Here is a 22,618-nt window from a genome sequence, read left to right on the forward strand (position 1 = left end):
AGGATTTATACCAGGAATGCAGGGCTGGTTTAATATTAGGAAAACTATCAGTATAATTGGCCATATTAATAAACAAATTAACAAAAATTATATGATCATCTCAATAGATGCAGAAAAAGCTTTTGATAAAATCCAACATCCATTCCTCCTAAAAACTCTTGAGAGTATAGGAAAAAATGGACTTTTCCTTAAAATAATCTGTAGCATCTATTTAAAACCATCAATAAGCATCATATGTAATGGAGAAAGATAGCAAACATTCCCATTATAATCAGTGGTGAAACAAGGTTGTCCACTATCACCATTATTATTCAATATTGTATTAGAAACACTACCTTTGGCAATAAGAGTGGAGAAAGAGATTAAAGGAATTAGAGTAGGTAATGAGGAAACCAAATTATCACTCTTTGTGGATGATATGATGCTATACATGGAGAACCCCAAAGATTCAACTAAAAAGCTATTAGAAATAATCCACACCTTTAGCAAAGTTGCAGGATAAAAAATAAACCCACATAAATCATCAGAATTCTTATATGTCACTATCAAAGCCCAACAATTAGAGTTATACAGAGAGAAATTCCATTTAAAGTAACTACTGAGAGTGTAAAATATTTAGGAATCTATCTGCCAAAGGAAAATCAGAAACTATATCAGAAAAACTACAAAACACTTTCCACACAAATTAAGTGCGATCTAACCAATTGGAAAAATATTAAATGATCTTGGATAGGGCGAGCAAATATAATAAAGATGACAATACTACGTAAATTAATCTATTTATTTAGTGCTATACCAATGAGACTCACAAAAAAACTATTTAATGACCTAGAAAATGTAACAATAAAGTTCATGTGGAAAAACAAAAGGTCAAGTATTTCAAGGGAATTAAGGAAAAAAAAAATCAAATGAAGGTGGCCTAGCTGTATCAGATCTAAAATTATATTATAAAGCAGTGGTTACCAAAAGCATTTGGTATTGGCTAAGATATAGACTAGTTGATCATTATAATAGGTTAGGTCCAAAGGACAAAATAATTAATAACTCTAACAACCTAGTGTTTGACAAACCCAAGGACTCCAGCCTTTGGGATAAAAACTCAATGTTTGACAAAAATTGCCAGGAAAATTGGAAATTAATATGGCAGAAACTAGGCATTGATCCACACTTAACACCATATACCAAGGTCAGGTCAAAATTGGTTCATGACCTAGGAATAAAGAAAGAGATTATAAATAAATTAGAGGAATATAGGATAGTTTACCTCTCAGACCTGTGGAAGAGGTAATGCATGACCAAAGAAGAACTAGAGATCATTATTGATCACAAAATAGAAAGCTTTGATTATATCAAATTGAAAAGCTTTTGTACAAACAACATCAATGCAGATAAGATTAGAAAGGAAACAATAAACTGGGAAAACATTTTTATAGTCAAAGGTTCAGATAAAGGCCTCATTTCCAAAATACATGGAGAATTGACTATAATATATAAGAAATCAAGCAAATCTCCAATTGATAAATGGTCAAAGGATATGAACAGACAATTCTCAGATTAAGAAATTGAAACTATTTCTAGTCATATGAAAAGATGCTCCAAATCATTAATAATCAGAATTAAGACAACTCTGAGATACTACTACACACCTGTCAGATTGGCCAGAATGACAGGGAAAGGTAATGCAGAATGTTTGAGGGGATGTGGGAATACAGGGACACTGATACATTGTTGGTGGAACTGCAAATACATCCAGCCATTCTGGAGAGCAATTTGGAACTGTGCTCAAAAAGTTTTCAAACTGCGGGTACCCTTTGATCCAGCACCACTGCTAATTGGTTTGTATCCCAAAGAGATCTTAAAGAAGGGAAAGGGACCTGTATGTGCAAGAATGTTTGTGGCAGCCCTCTTTGTGGTGGACCAAAACTGGAAACTACATGGATGCACATCAATTGGAGATTGGCTGAATAAATTGTGGTATATGAATATTATGGAATATTATTGTTTGGTATGACCAACAGGATGGTTTCAGAAAGGTCTAGAGAGACTTACATGAACTGATGCTGAGTGAAATGAGCAGGACTAGGGAATCATTATATACTTCAACAGCAATACTGTATGATGATCAATTCTGATGGATGTGGCCCTCTCTAACAATGAGATGAACCAAATCAGTTCCAATAGAGCAGTAATGAACTGAACCAGCTACACTCAGCAAAAGAACTCTGGGAGATGTCTATGAACCACTACATAGAATTTCCAATCCCCCTAATTTTCTCTGCCTACATTTTGGATTTCCTTCACAGGCTAAATGTACACTGTTTCAAAATCTGATTCTTTTTGTTTAGTAAAGCAACTGTTTGTTCATGTATACATATATTGTATTTAATTTATACTCTAACATATTTAACATGTATTGGTCGACCTTCCATCTGGGGGGGGGAGAAGGAGGGGAAAAATTGGAAAAAATGTTTAGACAATTTTCAGTGTTGTAAAATTACTCATGCAAATATCTGGTAAAAAAAAAAAAAAACTATTAAAAGAAAAAAAAAAATCTTGATTTCAACATAAGAAAATAATTCCTGGAAATTATGTAATGAGAATATAGAATACAATTTAAAATGAAGTGGAAACTCATGGTAGAAAGAACATAAAGAAGAACTAATAGGTTAAAATATAACATATTTTACTTTAGACAAAAAATAGACTCTATAATGAACCAGTCAGTAAAGAATGACTTCATAAGATATATATATATATATATATATATAACAATTTGGAGTGCTTAAAATATATTTCTTAGAAAAAAAGTAATATGCAAGTAATTAAAGAAAAAATATTGTAAAAGGAAACATTACTTTGAACCTATCACTAAAAAAAAAATCTATATACTAAGACTTCCTAATTAAAAATTGTAATGTATCTACTAGAATTGGGAGAAAAAGTAAAAAGAGAAAGAATTCACAATTATCCTCCTTAGGGAAAAAAAAAATCTAAATTATCATAGTCTAAACAAGACCTTCTAGGTCAATGTAAAAATATCTGAAGCAACACAGAAGAAATATTGCACCTATCAAGAAAACAGGACCAAACTGAGTATAACTGCCAAGATAATGATAAGGAGATTCTGTAAAACACTACTTCAAAAGACAAAATACAGTTGTTGTTTGTTTTTTGTTTTGTTTTTGCTGAGGCAATTGGAGTTAAGTCACTTACCTAAGGTCACAAACCTAGGAAAATATTTTTATATAATTTATTAATTTTATAATTATAATTTTTGACAGTACATATGCAGGGGTAATTTTTTTTACAACATTATCCCTTGTATTCACTTTTCCAAATTTTCCCCTCCCTCCCCCTATTCCCTCCCCTAGATGACAGGCAATCCCATATATTAAATGTGTTGCAGTATAACCTAGATACAATATATATGTGTAAAACCAAATTTCTTTTTGCATGGTAAGAATTGGATTCCAAAGGTATAAGTAAAGTGGGGAGAAAGACAATAGTGCAAACATTTTACACTTTTTTTCCCAGTGTTCCTTCTGGGTGTAGCTGTTTCTGTCCATCACTGATCAACTGGAACTGAATTAGATCTTCTTTATGTTGAAGATATCCACTTCAATCAGAATATATCTTCATACAGTATCGTTGTTGAAGTGTATAGTGATCTCATGGTTCTGCTCATTTCACTCAGCATCAGTTGATGTAAGTCTCTCCAAGTTTCTCTGTATTTCTCCTGCTGGTCATTTCTTACAGAGCAATAATATTCCATAACATTCATATACCATAATTTATCCAACCATTCTCCAAATGATGGGCATCTCAGTGGTATCTCAGAGTTGTCTTAATTTGCATTTCTTTGATTAATAATGACTTGGAGCATCTTTTCATATGACTAGAAATAGTTTCAATTTCATCATCTGAAAATTGTATGTTTATATCCTTTGACCATTTATCAATTGGAGAATGGTTTAGAGTCAGTTCTCTATATATTTTGGAAATGAGACCTTTATCAGAACCTTTAACTGTAAAAATATTTTCCCAATTTGTTACTTCCCTTCTAATTTTGTTTGCATTCATTTCGTTTGTACAAAAGCTTTTTAATTTGATGTAATCAAAATCTTCTATTTTGTGATCAATAATGATCTTTAATTCTCCTTTGGTCATAAATTCCTTCCTCTTCTACAGGTCTGAGAGGTAGACTATCCTCTGTTCCTCTAATCTATTTATGATCTCATTCTTTATGCCTAAATCATGGACCCATTTTGATCTTATCTTGGTATATAATGTTAAGTGTGGGTCCATATGTAATTTCTGCCATACTAATTTCCAGTTTTCCCAACAGTTTTTTTTCAAATAATAAATTCTTATCCTAAAAGTTGGTATCTTTGGGTTTGTCAAATACTAGAATGCTATAGTTGTACCCTATTTTGTCCTGTGTACCTAATCTGTTGATCGACTAGTCTATTTCTTAGCCAATACCAAAAAACCTAGGAAATGTTAAGTATCTGAGGCAAGATTCAAACTTAAGCCCTGGTTGTTGTTCCACAGTTCCTTTTTAATGTCTTGATGCAGTTTCCCTAATTGTACTATTCAGTTACTCTGTCTTAGATTATAACAATTTCCTTTTAATGAATCATTCCCTCTTAAATGTTTGATGGGATAAATGTTTTTATCCATTTTAGACATCAGAATATCAGGAGTCTCTCCACTACCTCCCTCCCTTAGGTCATCCCAGGTGCCTGCCTCTATTATGTCATCCCCTTCCAAATACCTCCCCCATTATGTTATTGGTCTTGTTATCCTATAAAAGAATCTTGTATCTGACATTCAGGGCTGGATTCTTGGAAATGATAGTCTCATTCAGTTCTGGGACCAAACCTTGAATCCATTGCGTCCCACTAAATCTCTCCCTTTCAAATAAAGTATTAAATTGTCCTCTAATCTCTATCTTGTTCAGTTTCACTGGCATTAAATTTTTAAGGCTTCTCACTGAGATGTTAGAAAATGAGCAGGGCTAGATATAAGAGACTTTTGAGTCTCCCCTTTGGGCCTTAAGGTGGCTGGGGATCTGATTTCTTGGCCTCTAGAGGTTGAGCCCCCCCTGGATGTTTTTCTCAGAGCCTCCAGGAAAGAAAGTAGTTTCCATCCACAACAGCCTGATAATAGACACCCTCATTTTGGCCACAGGAGAGTAAGTCTGTCTGAGAAACTATCTTATTCTGGTTTAAGTCTTAAGAACTGTTCTGTTCTGTCTGTAAAAGACCTGTTCTTTTATTTATGCTAGCATCTGAATTCGCAGAATTATGAAATGCAGATGGGCACAAATTCTGTGAGTAGGGTCTTCTGGATGCAGGGGACCCCCTCTGGGTGTCTAAGACACATCTGTGTGCCAGTTGGCACAACTCTGGGAATTTCAGAGTATAAATCTGGGTGTCTTTTTGTTTTTTTAAGACACCATCTGGCTAAAAAAAAACAAAAACAAAAACCAGGCTCCATTTGGATTATGGGAGGGAAGACTCTGGAACTGACAACTTGCCTCAGGACTATTCCTTCCAGATACCCCTGGTCTGTGTTAAATGTTTTGACTGCACAATCTATGTGTGTTTTGTGCTCTGTGTTCTGTGTGATTTGTTTGTATGTTTTGTTAATTTGAGAGCTTTGTTAAGTTTAAGAATAATGATCAAGAAATTTGGGAATTGCTTTTTTCAGTGTTGCAACTGTAATTACTTTTGAACTCCAGCTGGAGAAAACATTTATTAGGAATTTTAGGATGATCCTAAATTTGTGGAAAATAATTTTACTATTGCCTTTGTAAGCCAGATTTGTTCTGAGTATTATTTTGGGCAGTTTTAAATATGTGGGAAATAATTTTACCGTTGCCTATGCAGACTAGATTTGGTTATCTTTAAGTACAAGATCTTGTTAAAATTCTATTAACTTGCCTAAAAGGGGTAAGGTGCAAAAAGGATTGCACTTTTCTGAAGGCTTCAAATCTGGCCAAGTTGGAGCTTAGGAGAAGTTCATTGGGAATAATGGCCATGTGGGGTCAAAGGGAGAGAAATTAACTATGCTGTTTCATTATTTGAAATATGATATGAAAAGCAGTTTTATATTATTGGAAATTTAAAGCTGCAATTGATTGAATTTAAAGTTAAAATATAGGTTATTAAAACAAAATGCCAGTAGCTTACCTTAGAAGGTCATGTTGTATCTCTCTACTTAGATGATATGTTTCTTTCTAGTACTATTGGGTAATTTGTAAACTATTCGTTATGCTTTAAATCCAGCTCTCCTGGACATGTGGGTTTTATGGAATATCTTCCTGCACCAGCACCCCATTGCTTTTTGCTACTTTAAAAGTTGGGTGGGGTAGGGATATTTTTTTCTTAAACTCAACCAACATTAATATCTGCTACTTCAGCTATGGAGCATCTAGTTAGCCTGGGCTGCCATTTAGTTCGACTTTCCTCCCCCCTGGATCTTTGGAGGTGGAGTGGGGGGAAGCACACCCATGTGGAATCCTCTCCTCCCCCCTCCTTCTAAACTGTGTTCCAACCGTTTTTTATCAGGTTGTAGCTTCCTGGTTCTTGACTAAAAGGAGCAAAATAAAGTTATGGTAAATATCTGTTTAGGATTTGTCTGAAACTTTTGTTGGAAGTAAAATTTCTTGGACTTGTAGTTAATATGACCCTGCAATTTTTCCTCCTGCAACTGATTTCTATAATCAGAGCAATGGTCACTAAAAAACTGTTAATGCGATTCAATTATGTCATACCTTGCTATTTCCAGTCTGGTTATCTGTAATCATACCCTAAATACTTGAGCAAATAAGTATATAGTCTGGTTATCTATCGGTTCCTAGATATTGTGTCTGGATATTCAAGTTGTTGTTGTTGTTTTTTTTTTTTTTTTTGCAGTCCTTGTGGACCAATCTTTCTATCTCAGACTATTCTAACTTTTCTTTGTTAGAATATCTCCTCCCATCTTCAACAGGAAGCAATTATTGAGAAAACCATCCCTCCTGTTCCTGATGCAATTTGGAATGATATGGGGGAGTGGGAAAGTGGTTGAATAATATTAACTATTACTGTGTTTAAGACTTGTGATGACTGTTATGTTTGAGGGATTTTTAGTCTGTTATGTATATATATATATATATATATATATATATATATATATATATATATATATATATATATATATATGAATTTTGATTCACTCTTGGGATTTATATATGGTATGGTTATTTGATAATTCCTTTCTGTGAAAAAAAAAGAGGAGGAAGAAACTGGTTAGGAAATTGGGAAACTGTATTTTCTTAGGCACTTCTGCCCTACTGCCTATCTTACTAGTTCAGAATTAATTGGAAGTCCTTTAAACAGTTCTTTCCATTTTTTACTCCTTGCTTAAATTTATTGGACTATGATTTGCTGGTTATGCTTAAACCTTGGAACCCTTTATTCCGTTGGAATTGCCCTAGCTGACTCAGTTTGGGGGATTATTTTTTAGAAACAACCAGAAATTGGACACTTGCCTTGGGACTGGCAGTCTCTCTGATATGTTTCTCCACTATTGTAACCCCAGTTCCTTAATTAGTATTTCAGCATTCTTTTAGGACCTTGCAGTTTGGTATTGGTCCTCTAAAAGTTTTGGGTTTGCCTGCCTTGCTCTAATTGCATAATCTGCTCAGAAATCTGGATCATTTCTGCAGCCCAGTCTATTCCTCTGGGTAGAGGCAGGTGGAGCTACTCCAAGACTCACCATTCTCCCCTGGAGTGGGTTTCCCCTTTGAATGGGCAGCACGACTGTCTTGAGCCCTGCTGCACTATGCAGAGGCTAAGTTAAATGCAGAAATGACCACAGACCTAACTCACAGTGAACTATCCATCTCAAACTTGGTTCTCTGGCTAAGATGCTCCCCAACTGCAGAGAACCTGATGTGACTGTAATAGGGAGCCTTTGTGTATAGCTGTGTATAGGGTTATCAGGGAGAGAGTTGTCCTTGCAGTAAGTCCTTGCATTGTTCTAGCTTTATTTTGATTTTTATTTGGTCTATTTACTTCACATAGGGTTGGTCAATTATGGTGCTAAGACTTTCTAGAGGAAGGTAATTCAGTGGTTTGAATAGTCAGAAGAGAGAGAGTGTGGAATGTTGTGCCACAGTTTCCTTTTATGTCCTTTCCCACTTTCCCTAATTGTCTTATTCAGTTATTCTGCCTCAGGTTATAACCATTCCCTCTCAATGTTTGGTAGGATAAAGGTCTTATATCTTAGACTTTTGGCTATAATGATTCCCTCTTAATGTTTGATGGGATAAAGGTCTTTACCCATTTTAGACATCCTTAGAATATCAGGAGCCTCTGCAGTACCTCTCTCCATTATGTCAACCTAGATTCCTCCCCTGATTAGGTCATTTCCCATCCAGGTACCTCCCCCATTATGTCATCCTTATTACCTATAAAAGAATCTTGTATCCAACATTCACTGCTAGATTCTTGGAGACAACAGTCTCATTCAGCTCTGGGACCAAACCATGGATTCGTTTGGTCCCAGTAAATCTCTCCCATTTAATAAATTATTAAATACTCTCTTATCTCTACCTTGCATAGTTTCTCCAGCACCTATCTGCTTCACCATCTACTCTCTGCTCTATCTACTGCACCAACTAGATGCCCTATTCAAAGTTTTTAAACTGAAAAAAACCTACCCCCTAAAATAAAGAACAATTTCAAATGACAAACATAAAAGAAATCTTATTGAAGATCAAGTCCTTTTAATATCTCCTATTTTTTAAATGAAAATGATTAAAAGCTTTAAAATGAAACATTAGCAGTCAAGGGAAAACTAGAATGACTGCATTTCAAATTTGAAATTGGTCACAGGATGATGACATTATTGTATTCCTATGGTAAGGAAAACAACAACAACAAGAATTATCCCTTCTTAACCTTATTAGTCTCCTAATAGGGTCTAAGGGAAGTTAGATAAAAAAAATATATATAGAAGCATGAGGTTGATTGCATTTTAGCCATCTTAAGAGAAGAAAGATGGGATGAGGGATGAGAGATGAGAAGAAAGAAGTAGAAGCTATTGTGTTACAATTAAGGTGCAATTGACTGATACATATGTGAAAGAAATGGGGAAATGATTACCACATATACTTAATTTTCACTTGAACTATATTAACATCTTTTCTCCATATTTTTCTGCCCCTCCATGCCTTTGTATGTCTTTGTTTCTCTATCTCTGTCTCTCTCTATTTCTTCCATATGCAGAATTTGCTATAAAATAAATTTAACTTGAGAATTAGCAAAAAGGAGTAGTAAAGTATTTGTCAAAAGCAAAAAAAAAAAGTCATCAAAAATAAATTAGAAAAAGGTGATGGAATAAATAATTGAAAAATTTTAACATAATTGTATTATTGAACATAGGGTAAAAAACACTCTCACCACTATCTTGAACAATATAAAAAGGACTAAATTTATTTTAAAAAATACATAAAAGGATACAATGGAGACAACTATACAAAAATTGCTATCATGAAGATAAATGAGATGAAGTTTCCCTTTAAAGGAAAAAAGATAGCAGAATGAAAGAGAATAACAGGATGACTTAAAAAGTAGATTCCAACAAGTCATTTTTTACTTGAATGTCATTTGAAGTATGTGAACATGGACATAGAACTAAATAAGATTCTGGAATACAATCTATTATGCTTCAATTGAACTCAAAAATGGTGGAGTAATTATGATTTCAGATCAGACAGCAATAATAAAGAGAAATAATAATAATAAAAGAGAAGTTGGAAAAGTAAGTTGTACATAAAAGAACTAAAAATAATGGATCAATATAAACACATAATACATGTGAACTGAATTAGCATCAGAATAATTAATGAAACCATTACTCAGACTGGAATAAGAATTAACGCATAAATTTAGGCTACCATGTGAAATTATAATTAGTGTAGCATAAAGAAAAATAATCTCTGTACACAAAATTAGAATATCTGGCATAAATTCTTACCTTTTTCATTTATGGTGTGTGTGTGTGTGAGTGTGTGCATGTGTATGTGTGTGTGTATACATCCATGCATATCATATTAATAGCTAGCATTTGACTGAATGTTTAACATGTTTTAGCTTAATTAATTCTCACAACTACCTTGCAAAATAGGTGCTTTTTATCATGCCTATTTTGCATTTGAAGAAACTAGGATTGAAAGATATTAAGTGATTTGTCAAGAACACAAAGCTAGTAACTGAAAGATGCAAGGTCTTAACTAAAATCTTCCTGAATCCAAACCCCACAATTTATATCACTTTGCTGCCTAACATCCTAAATGCCATTTCTTTGACTAGCATTTATGGGCTCTACACACTGTTTCTTTCCTATACCTCTATTCTTGTTTTATTCTATTCTCCTCCTAAACTCTATGTTCTAGTTACTACCTGCAAATATTCTCATAAACCTCCATGACTGAAATGTACCATCTCTACATCTTCCCTATTCATTATTCTTGTCTTTCTTTTAAAGGTCCATATTTTGCACCTCCTCTTCCCTGATCCTTCTATTCTAAGTGTTTGGTGCTAGCTCCCTTTCTCGGTTATATTTTTATTTCAATTTTATACTTGATTACTTGATTTTTGTATTTATTACAAGAGAATACAAACTAAAAAGGGATAAGGACATTTTTGGGGGTGGGCACTTTTCATTACTCTAGTCTTATCATGGCACATTGGATGTAGTACCTAATCAATGTTAAACTGAACGGAATTGTTAAATATAACTGTGGTACAAAGAGGATATTTCATTCTACTATCTCCTCATTTTATAAATTAATGCTAAGCATATCTTTTTTTTTTAAAGACAACCTAATCTCATGAGGAAACTATCCCTTTCAAGTCATAGGGTAATCTAGAAAGGCTTGAAAGTAAAGAATTTTTATTTTTTACTCTCAAATATCCTGAGACATTTACACCCTCTTTTCATATAAGCCAAACCATCAAATATTTTACTTAGCAATATCACCTGCATCAAATTGATATGCAGAAAAAATATTTTGCAGTTAAAGCAATCCAAAAATGGTACAAGTTGAAATCCATTTCATACAATTAGCAACATTCTGAAATGAAACATTGTTGATATGCTGATGTCAGCTGAGTTTGTAGAATTACTTCTTCTGACTTCAATGTACTCTATTACTGACATTAGAAAATAGTATCCTTAATATTTCTTCATAAGTGTTTTAATTTAAAAGACTAATATAGCACAGAAAGCAGTTGTTTAAAACCATTTAAAGCATTTTAATTATTTTTTCCTCACAAAAGAGAGATTTTATTTTCTTTAATGGATTGATTTGGAAAATGTAAAATTGAAACAAAAGCCTCAGATTCCCTAGCTTTCAGAATAGGCTTGGACATGAATAATGAATAATGAAGCTCCCATAGATCAGATCCCTAAGATTACAAAAAAGGAGGATCTTCTGTGGCTTCTTTAGTTAATACTAAAATACTTTTCTTAAATGATCTATTCCATGAGAGTAACCATATCAATTATGACCTGCAAGGTTTTGACTTGTTGAAAAATTACTATTATTCTTATCAATAGAATAAAAATAATTTGTTGAGTCATCCTAAGATATCCTTTAATATGATAAATGTAGTAAATATACATGTAGTTTTTTGAGGGCACAGCCTTTCTCACTTTTTTTCTTTATATTATTAGACTGTAAAACAATCATGTCATATAATAGGTTATTTGTAAATGCTTGCTCAATTGATTTATGGACAGTATAAAAATTTAAAAACATAGATCAAGAATTTTTCCTTATGGAATATTTGCTGTAATTGAAAATCCATCATCAGTCTTCACAGAAAAAAACTGATGTCAACAAAGGAAGCAGTTATGCCCAGTAATGGAATCTCTGATCAAATGTGCATTGATATTTTTCCTTCTTAATTAGCATAATTTGAAAATGTTTTCCAGAATCTTAAGATCAATCCACAGCTTTGTCAGTACTGCAATAGTTTCATTTTCTTCCCATAATTCAAGCAATACAAATTATTCCATTTTTTGTCATCTTTGCCAATTAACTAGATGAAGTGACTCCTCAAAATTATTTTGATTTAATTATCTCTTATTATTGGTATTTAAAAGTTTTGTACCATGTAATTATTCATATTGCAATTATTTTTTTGAGAATTTGTTTTACCTTATCTGATGACTAGTTAGCTACTGGGAAATAAATATGCATATCTTCTTAAGTATATTGGGTATTGTCATATGATTCTTTAACAAATCCATAGATTTCCTTCTGTGAGGGTGATTCTAAACTGGAAATGAAGACAGTAACTATCTTTAGACATTTAATCATTAGGGAGACAATAACTATCTTTAGACATTGAGAAATCTACTGCTTGGAAGCAGGAATTATTCTGTTTGGCCACAGATAATAAATTTAGTCCAGTGGTTCCTAATCCTTTTTTTATTATGAACTCCTCTGGCAATCTGGTGACACTTTTTTTTTCATCTGTAGCAAAACTTCTCATATTTTGGTTCACAACCTCATATGGGTTCCCCATGGGGGCCCCAAAATTGTCAACAGAAAAATATATCAAATATTCCCCTAAGATTTAATTATTTATAAAAAATAAACAAGTAAATCCATCTCATTAGTATGCAGATTTGTTTCATCTTTAATAAATGGCCAAACTGTGTCTATACCAAAGATTTTTTTTTTAAAATAAATTTTTCTGATTTTTTAAAAACAAATACCTGAGTTGTATACCTATATTATATACATGTATATACAGAGTTGAAAAATATTTTTCTTGGACAAAAAAATGGTTTAGAGTAGAAACAAAGTTTACGTAAAATATTCTGAAAAGGGATTTATCAGTGTCAATTATATTGACACTTCAATTCTCCGTGTACTTGTAGGTCCTGAAAGACTCACTATACTAAATAAATTGGCCTTCTCTGGACACATCTCTTTGGCAACAGAAAGAAGGCATTCTTTAACAAATTCTGCCTCCACGACTGGTCTGCCAGTGCATGCTATTAGCTTGGCAACTTGAAAACTTGCTTGCACTATGAACTATTTAGCTGCTTCTGCTTCACAAAAACATTTTGCTGAGTTGTCAATGTATTTTTCAGTTTTAATATTTTATCTTTTCTCACTTCTCCAACAAAACAATCATATTTATATTTATGTTAAGTTTCATAGTGTAATTATATTCTTTGAAAACAGACACTATATTCTGGCATATCAGATATACAGCTCTTTCCTCGTACTGCATGAAAAAGTAATCATAAGTCCACTGTTCTTTGAATATCCTACACTGCAAGTCAATTTTTCTTTTTCTTGACATTGTTATTTCCAAGGGATTCCAAATTGATATTAGTAAAATACCTACATATATATATATATATATATATATATATATATATATATATATATACACAGGACTACAATAATAATATACCAGCAATAACTTTGCCCACACAGAGACATACAGACTGCAATCCCCACCTTCTTCCAAGCTGCCTCTGTGCTGTGATGCCTGCATTTCCCACACTCTCTCTCCCACTTCAGACCTTTGCTGCACACAAGTCACTGCTCAGTGGCCCTCCCATATGGCATGGCTTCCTCAGAATCCTGGGATCAATTCTCTTGATCCAGCATTACATGATTGTATGTGCTGCACTCATAATTTATCATAATCACAGGCAAGACTGTGCATATAACTGTGCCATATATTGTATGTGCAAAATGAGCTTTGGTGATAAATCGGACATTGGGGCTTCGGGGGGAGGTCAACCTGTGACTTGAAGCTGCACAAGTGTATGGGGACCTTAAGAATCTGGAGGGCGATGAAGCAGTACACCAGCTCTGCATCCCCTCATATTCAGGATAAGTGTGGGGGGGCACTAAGGTCAGACCCCCAGAGATTATAAGGTAATGACATATGTTAGCAATATTCCATCTCTTTATGAAACTACAGAACATATACACAATGATAAAACTGATGACCACAATAGCCAGACATGAGGTCACTATGGATATAGAGCCACGTCTTGGTACCAGGAGCCTCACTCTGGGCGACAATAGCAGTCAGTACCACAAAATGCACTAGAGAGAAAGCTGTTACATTGTCATTACAGCATAATGACAATGATTGAGTCAAGCTGGGACTTGTAGTACTAACTGTTACTATACCCACGCACCAGACACAGCCCATATATTCCCCCTGCAATGGCCGTGACATGTGCAGCAGGCACTGTACATCCCTTGGGCCTGTGTGTTGTGATGGCTTCTGTTACTTTACAAGGCCTTCAGTTCTCCACCTTCTGCATCTCTCTCCCTCCCCCACACCATACACCAGGCCTGGGAACTCACCTCACCTCCACCTCACACTCTGTCTCTGCCGCCTCAGCCCAGTGCTGGAAGTATGTGTGGCTAACACTAGTTTAGGGCTAATGTCACTTCCAGTTTGATTTTGCCATAACCCGGCGGGCGCATAACTGTCCTCAGCGAGCCACCTATGGCCCGTGGGCTGTAGTTTGAGGACCCCTGTTATAGAGTTTCTTTTACCATATAGATTGGACAACAAAATCATACAAATCTCATCTCTGAAAAACTGTGATTCTGATTCAATGTAGTAGGGAGGACTTTTGAGTTTAAAAATTGTACATTGAAACAAACTTAGAAGATAGTTAAATCAAAGTTAGATCACTGGAGATCTCTCTTTGATTAAGCTCTTTACCTGTAGTTTTTCCAGAATTTTCTACAATTCCTAAAGGGATATAAAAGAAAGGACACTGTAGATAAAACAGTAATTATCAAGAATGTCAGAATTTTAATTCAGGTCCTCTGAATCAAATACAAGTTGCTATCTGTCAAGACTTCCTTTTGGCAACTAGTTTATAAATATTTTCAACTATGTTTTAGCCATGATCTCATAGAAGGCAATAGGAATTTTGAGATGAAAGTAATATTTATAATTGAGAATATTGAAACTGTTAATTTAAGAGATTCCCCCACTGTCTTAAGATAGTGACAGAGCTGGAATTAAATTCAAATCTTCTATCTCCAATATTTTTTGCTGTATACCTACTGCTTCCATATTCAAGTCTTTTTCCTTTCTTAATGTTTATTTCTTTAAAAGATATAGTGGATTATTTATGATCATATGAGGTAAAGTCTTTCCTGACTAGAATTTCTCATAATATAGATTAGAGTTGTATTAAAGTTGTTTGTCTTCATTTCTTTAATAAGATCCTAAAGGTACATATCATTTTAAAATATTTTTTAAATTTTCTCAATAAATATGTTTTTTCCACATAGTAAATGTTTAGGAATGCCTAAGTAATGTATTTTAATTGAATTAAAATAAAACTGCTCAAAGAGTATGTTACACAAGTGCTATATAATGCTTTGTTTTGCCTGTTATTCTACTCCTTACTCCATATTATATTCTTTGGTAATCAGATTAAAAAAAAAAAGAATTCTGGCATAATGATCACAGAATCAGAGATCTTAAGGTAAAAGGGACCTCAGATGGCATTCATTCAAACCCCTCATTTTATAGAAGAAAAATAAAACAAACTAAATTGACCAATGGAGATTAAATGATTTGTTTAAAATCACTAATAAAGCAATTGCCAAACATAGTTTGATGATATTGATGAATATAATTTATATTTATTTTGAAAAATTCCTGTGCTCCTTAATTTAGGTGCCTGGTTATTCATTTTTGAGAAGCAAATATAATCTAGACCGTTTGTTTCAATGTTATGAGAATCATGTTCAAGTGAAAGCTTTCTTTCACAGTGTAGAATTGCAAATTTGAATCACCAAAAGGTTACTTGGCCATACACTTATCACATACGAGAAATAAAAACTGAACACATGTCTTTTTAACTCTAAAAAGAATGTCCACTATCATGTCATCTCTCAATTATGTTAATTACTCTAGTCTATTCCTCTAACAATGATACTTTTATGATGCTTTCTAAATATTGACCAGGCATTCATAGTGAAGAAATTAGTAGAGCCTTCTAAATAAAAATGAATATCACCATCATTTTTATTATTATCCAGTCTGTATTTGGTACAGAACTGCTATTGTTGTAGATCATCCTTTATTTTTGAAGAGGATCAATGACATCAGGAGGAGGATGTCTTGACTTGCAAGTGAATTAGATTTAAGTGAGACAGGATTGTGAAAAAGTATCAGGAGTCATCTACTCCTCCAGAGTTATTCGAAGTCCAATAGTAAGGCACAGGTCAGAACAATTGACAATGGCCTTGGAACAACTTCTTCATTAATTCCAAGAAAAAATTCCCTAAGAATGTTTGAAATCAGGCACAGTAGGCAATGTTTTCAATTGATATTTTCCCCAAGGTCTCTTTTTGTACTCTGCCAAATAGCACATTTGCTAATATTTCCCCTGTGTGACAAGATAAAACAAGGTAAATTTTATTGAGGAGTCCTGATTTTGAGTAGATAAGGTGTAGAGATTTAAACATTACATATAATATAGGTTCTTTTTCTGAGAGATTAAGCTTTTCAGGATCCATCTACTATTTTCCTTTTCTTTTTTCCTCTACAATCTGATTTTTGTGCCTGACATTCTGACATGGATTGTTTTCTCCTGGTGTTTGTCTCATCCCACTTTGTCAAGCTATGAGTGAGGTAGAACATTGAGAGTCCGATATATATCTGTTTTGTAAAATAGTATTCCAAGTATGTTAGAGCTCTAAATGGCTGCGCCTTGCTCCAATTTCAGCATATACCCAGGGAAGATGGATTATTAAATGGTTATTAGATACAATTTAAAAGAGAAGGAATACTAGTGTCAGGATTACAAATGATTGGTTAAGACTGTGTGGTCAGAGTAATGGGACCAAATAAATCTGGATAGAAAGGGTTTCTACATTAATGTTTGTGTGTGGGGCTGTTAGGGGCATTGCCAGTTTAAGACTAGGGTCCTCAAGTGATAGATTTAAATATCGAGTAGACATTTACTAAATAGCTGACAAATTTCTATGTCATTTTGATTTAGCTTACATAGCCCTCCTTCTGGTTTACCAAGATTTTCATCAAAAAATCATGTCAATGTTTTACAGAATTCTCTCTACTTAAGAAATCCATACTTGATCATATTATTCAACTTTTAGGTGAATTTTAATTTTAGGAAATGGGAAAATCCATAGAATGTTTAAATATATTGCTTATTAATAAATTACCAATTTCAAGATGTATCTCCTTGGTTGGTTGATTGTTGTATTTCCTTCTCAAAGAGGACCAAAATGATATCACTATGGCAATCAAGTTAATATGTCTAACTGACTTATAAGACTATTATGAACTCAGAATTCTCTGCCATAGGTCAGACACAAATAGTCCTTAGAAACATTGAAATGGATTCTCTAACTTTGTGCATCTTTATTTTTTTTGTTCTCTTTAAAGTCTTCATTGTTCATGGAGCATAGTGCCTTCTCTGATGGAAGGCAAACCATGCAGGATAATCCTGTGCCAGTGTCTACCATGTCATACAATTAATTCTAAAGTTCTACAGAGAAATCTTGAGAGTGTTCTTGTACTGATTTTTCTGGCCAGCTTGTAAACACTTGTCCTGTGTGAGTGAGTTATCCATAAAATAATCTTTTTGGCAAGCATATATTTGGCAAACAAACAATATGGGCAGTTCAAAGGAGTTGTGTTCTCTGCAGCAGAGCTTAAATGTTTGGCAGTATAGTTTGAGAAAGGATCTCAGTGTCTGGTATCTTATTCTGTCAGGAGATCTTCAAAATATTTCTAAGACAATTAAAATAGAAACAATTCAATTTCTTGTATGGCTATCATATACTGTACAAGTTTCACAGGCATATAACAATAAGGTTAACTCAGTAGTTCTGTAGAACTTCATTATAGTACTCATTCTAAATACCTTTCCTCTCCCATTCTAAACACCTTTCCTCTCCCACACTTTTCATCAGAGTCTCCCAAACCCTGAGCTAGCTCTAGCAATGGGTTTGTCAATCCCTTTATCAATGTGGATATCCCTGGAAAATATACTACTAAAATAAGTGAATTTATTCACAGCATTCAAAATTTCTCCATTTGCTGTAACTGATGGTTCCACATATGGTGGTGCTGGAGGAGTACCTGTGTTTTGGTGGTGTTAATAGTTAAAGCAAAATCAGCACAAACAGCCGAAAGTGAATTCAAAGTTTGTTGCACCTCAACTTTAGAGAAAACACTGAATTCCCAACCATCTGCAGACAAAAACATCATGCAAAATACTCCCTCTATTTTAGTTTTAGGTGGTAGCCTTTTCTTTCTTTTTTTTTTTTTTTCATTTTGAATTAATTTTGTTTATTTTACAAATTTCCAAAGCCAAAAAGTTTACCACCAGCAATTACCACTTTTTAATTACTAATGTAATGATAAGTTTTCTATTACCTTTTTTTGATAATTACTATTTTCTTTTTCTGTTTATACATATATATTAATTTTAAAATACATATTTATTTTTTACTATAGCTTTTTATTGATAGAACATATGCATGGATAAGTTTTCAATACTGACCCTGGCAATCACTTGTGCTCCAACTTTTCCCTTCCTTCTCTCCACTCCTGCCCCTAAATGGCAGGCAGTTTCATACATGTTCAAGTATATCTAAAATACAATATATGTGTACATATTAATACAATTCTCTTGTTGCACAAGAAAAATCGGAATTAGAAAGGTAAAAATAACCTGGGAAGAGAAACAAAAATGCAAGCAGTTCACACTCATTTTCCAGTGTTCTTTCTTTGGATGTAGCTGGTTCTCTTCATCACTGATCAATCAATTTGAACTGGAACCTCTCATTGCTGAAGATAGCACTTCCATCAGAATTGGCCCTCATATAGTATTGTTCTTGAAGTGTATAATGATCTCCTGCTTCTGTTCATTTCACTTAGCATAAGTTCAAATAAGTCTCTCCAAGCCTCTCTGTATTCATCTTGCTGGTCATTTCTTACGGAGCAATAATATTCCATAACATTATTATACCACAATTTACTCAGCCACTCTTTCTTTAATTGATGGATATCCATTCATTTTCCAGTGTCTAGCCACTACAAAAAAGGGTCTGCCACAAACATTTTTGCACATACAGTTCCCTTTCCCTTCTTTAATATCCCTTTGGGATATAAGCCAAGTAGTAACACTGCTGCAGCAAAGGGTATGAATAGCCTGATAACTTTTTGAGTATAGTTCCAAATTGCTCTCCATAATTTTTGGATCCATTCACAACTCCATCAACAATGCGTCAGTGTCCCAGTTTTCCTGTATCCCCTCCTACAATCGTCATTGCCTTTTCCTGTCATTTTAGCCTATCTGACAGTTGTGTAGTGGTATCTCAAAGTTGTCTTAATTTGCATTTCTCTCATCAATAATGATTTCGATAAAGGTATAATAATAAAATAAATAAATAAATAATTGATGATTTGGAACACTTTCATATTAGTAGAATAGAGTCAATCCTCTATATATTTTGGAAATGAGGCTTTTATCAAAGCATTTAACTGTGATTATGTTTTCCCAATATATTGCTTCTCTTCTAATATTGTCTGCATTAGTTTTGTATGCACAAAAACTTGATATAATCAAATTTTTTTTAAATGTTGTGATCAATAATGATCTCTTGTTCTTTGGTCACAAATTCCTTCCTCCTCCACAAGTCTCAGAGATGAGCTATCTATCTTATATTATTTTAATTTATTTATAATCTCATTCTTTATGCCTAAATCATGAATCCATTTTGATCTGCTTGGTGTATGGTGTTAAGTGTGGGTCCATACCTAGGTTCTGCTACACTAATTTCCAATTTTCCCAGTACTTTTTGTCAAATAGTGAATTTTTATACCAACAATTGGGTTTTTTGGGTTTGTAATATATTAGATTGCTATAGTTATTGAGAACTTTGTCCTGTAAACCTTATCTATTCCACTGAACAACTAGTGTATTTCTTAGCAAGTAACAAATGGTTTTGGTGACTGCTGCTTTATAATATAGTTTTAGATCTGGTACAGCTAGGCCACCTTCATTTGATTTTTTTTTTCATTAGTTCCCTTGAAATTCTTGACATTTTATTCTTCCAGATGAATTTTGTTGTTATTTTTTTTTTAGGTCATTAAAATAGTTTCTTGAGAGTCTGATTGGTATAACACTGAATAGATAGGGAGTATTGTCATCTTTATTATATTTGCTTGACCTATCTAAGAGGACTTAATATTTTCCCAATTCTTTAGATATGACTTTATTTGTGTGGAAAATGTTTTGTAGTTTTGCTCATATAGTTCCTGACTTTCTGGAGGACCAAATTATATCTGACTTTACTGGGAACCAGTTTATATCACCATCTGGATCTTCATCTGAAGGCAATCTTCTTTTAGTCTCCTCAGGGTTTGAAGTCTGTTCTCTTTCAGTATATAAGCTATCTATAGTTAGGTCCTGCTTTGCCTTTTTACTCATTCTGACAAAAACACAAACAAAAACTTCAGTCTGCTTTTGAGGCAGTGTGGTGTGAATAAGCTTTCTCTTCAGACAACAGGTAGTAATGAAGCAATAGTGGCACAGCAATCCCTATACTGGGATCAGGGTTTATACTAGGATTAACATCTATGCTGTGAATAGCATATGCCCTGGGATCAGCAGTTGCTTGCTGAGATTGTGCTGAGTCTCTCCTGATGCTAGAGGGTGTGGTCAGATTCAGAAAAACTATAGTGTTTGGGGGTTATTGTCTTTACCCTTATGTCTATAGTTTCTCTGCCTATCTACTGGCTTGATGCAAGAGTAAAGTATCTCACACTGTAATGAAGTTCTCCCCACAAATTTTCTGCCAGCTGAGACCACCCCCACCCCCTGCTCAACATGAGCTGCCTTCCACACTCTCACTGCCAACTTACCTGATGGTGAATCTGGCCTAACCATACCCGCCTAGGAGCAGAAACAGACATTTTCTTCTGAATTTTGAGATTATCTTCTGTTGGTAATGTGTTGTACTATCAATATTCATGGATTTTGACAGTAAAGCACTAATTCTGAGGCCGTTTCATAAAAAAAAAAAGTGAGAAAGCGCCTTAGATAGATGAGTGTGTCCTCTCTACCATCTTGGATCCACTCACAATCATATAACTCCTTATAAAATACATTTGATGAAGGGGAAAAGGAAAGCAGCTCCTTGAAAATTAGAATTTGTAAAATGGAAAAAAAAGTCCAATGAACAAAATATCTCATTTAAAAGTTCAATTGACCATCAAAATGGGTCCATGATTTAGGTATAAAGAGGGAGATAATAAATAGATTAGAGGAACAGAGGATAATCTATCTCTCAGACTTGTGGAGGAGGAAGGAATTTATGACCAGAGGAGAACTAGAGATCATTATTGATCACAAAATAGAAGATTTTGATTACATCAAACTAAAAAGTTTCTGTACAAATAATACTAATGCAAACAAGATTAGAAGGGAAGTAACAAATTGGGAAAATATTTTTAAAAACAAAGGTTCTGACAAAGGTCTCATTTCCAAAATATATAGAGAACTGACCATAATTTATAAGAAACCGAACCATTCTCCAATTGATAAATGGTCAAAGGATATGAACAGACAATTCTCAGAGGAAGAAATTGAAACTATATCCACTCACATGAAAGAGTGTTCCAAATCACTACTGATCAGAGAAATGCAAATTAAGACCACTCTGAGATACCACTACACACCTGTCAGATTGGCTAAGATGACAGGAACAAATAATGACAAATGTTGGAGGGGATGTGGGGAAATTGGGACACTAATACATTGCTGGTGGAGTTGTGAAAGAATCCAGCCATTCTGGAGAGCAATCTGGAATTATGCCCAAAAAGTTATCAAACTGTGCATACCCTTTGACCCAGCAGCGCTACTACTGGGATTATATCCCAAAGAAATACTAAAGAGCGGAAAGAGACATATATGTGCCAAAATGTTTGTGGCAGCTCTTTTTGTTGTAGCTAGAAACTGGAAGATGAATGGATGTCCATCAGTTGGAGAATGGTTGGGTAAATTGTGGTATATGAAGGTTATGGAATATTATTGCTCTGTAAGAAATGACCAGCAGGAGGAATATAGAGAGGCCTGGAGAGACTTAAATCAACTGATGCTGAGTGAAATGAGCAGAACCAGAAGATCACTGTACACTTCAACAACAATACTGTATGAGGATGTATTCTGATGGAAGTGGAAATCTTCAACATAAAGAAGATCCAACTCACTTCCAGTTGATCAATGATGGACAGAGGTAGCTACACCCAGAGAAGAAACACTGGGAGGGGAATGAAAATTGTTAGCACTAATATCTGTCTGCCCAGGTTGCATGTACCTTCGGATTCTAATGTTTATTGTGCAACAAGAAAATGATATTCGCACACATGTAACTATATTGTAACACATTGTACTATATTGTAACACATGTAAAATGTATGGTATTGCCTGTCGTCGGGGGGAGGGAATAGAGGGAGGGGGGGTAATTTGGAAAAATGAATACAAGGGATAATATTATAAAATATATATATAT

The 22,618-nt window shown here is 34.0% G+C and overlaps 1 long non-coding RNA gene across 1 annotated transcript in view; it reads left to right on the plus strand.

The window, feature by feature from the left end:
- Positions 1–6,575: 6,575 nt before the first annotated feature.
- LOC141559795 (uncharacterized) overlaps positions 6,576–22,618 on the plus strand; it is a 378,619-nt gene continuing 362,576 nt past the window's right edge. Inside the window, exon 1 of the long non-coding RNA XR_012487553.1 lies at positions 6,576–6,619. This is a non-coding gene — a long non-coding RNA (uncharacterized LOC141559795). The remainder of the gene's footprint in view (positions 6,620–22,618) is intronic.

Source organism: Sminthopsis crassicaudata, chromosome 3, assembly GCF_048593235.1.
Source record: "Sminthopsis crassicaudata isolate SCR6 chromosome 3, ASM4859323v1, whole genome shotgun sequence".
NCBI lineage: Eukaryota > Metazoa > Chordata > Mammalia > Dasyuromorphia > Dasyuridae > Sminthopsis > Sminthopsis crassicaudata.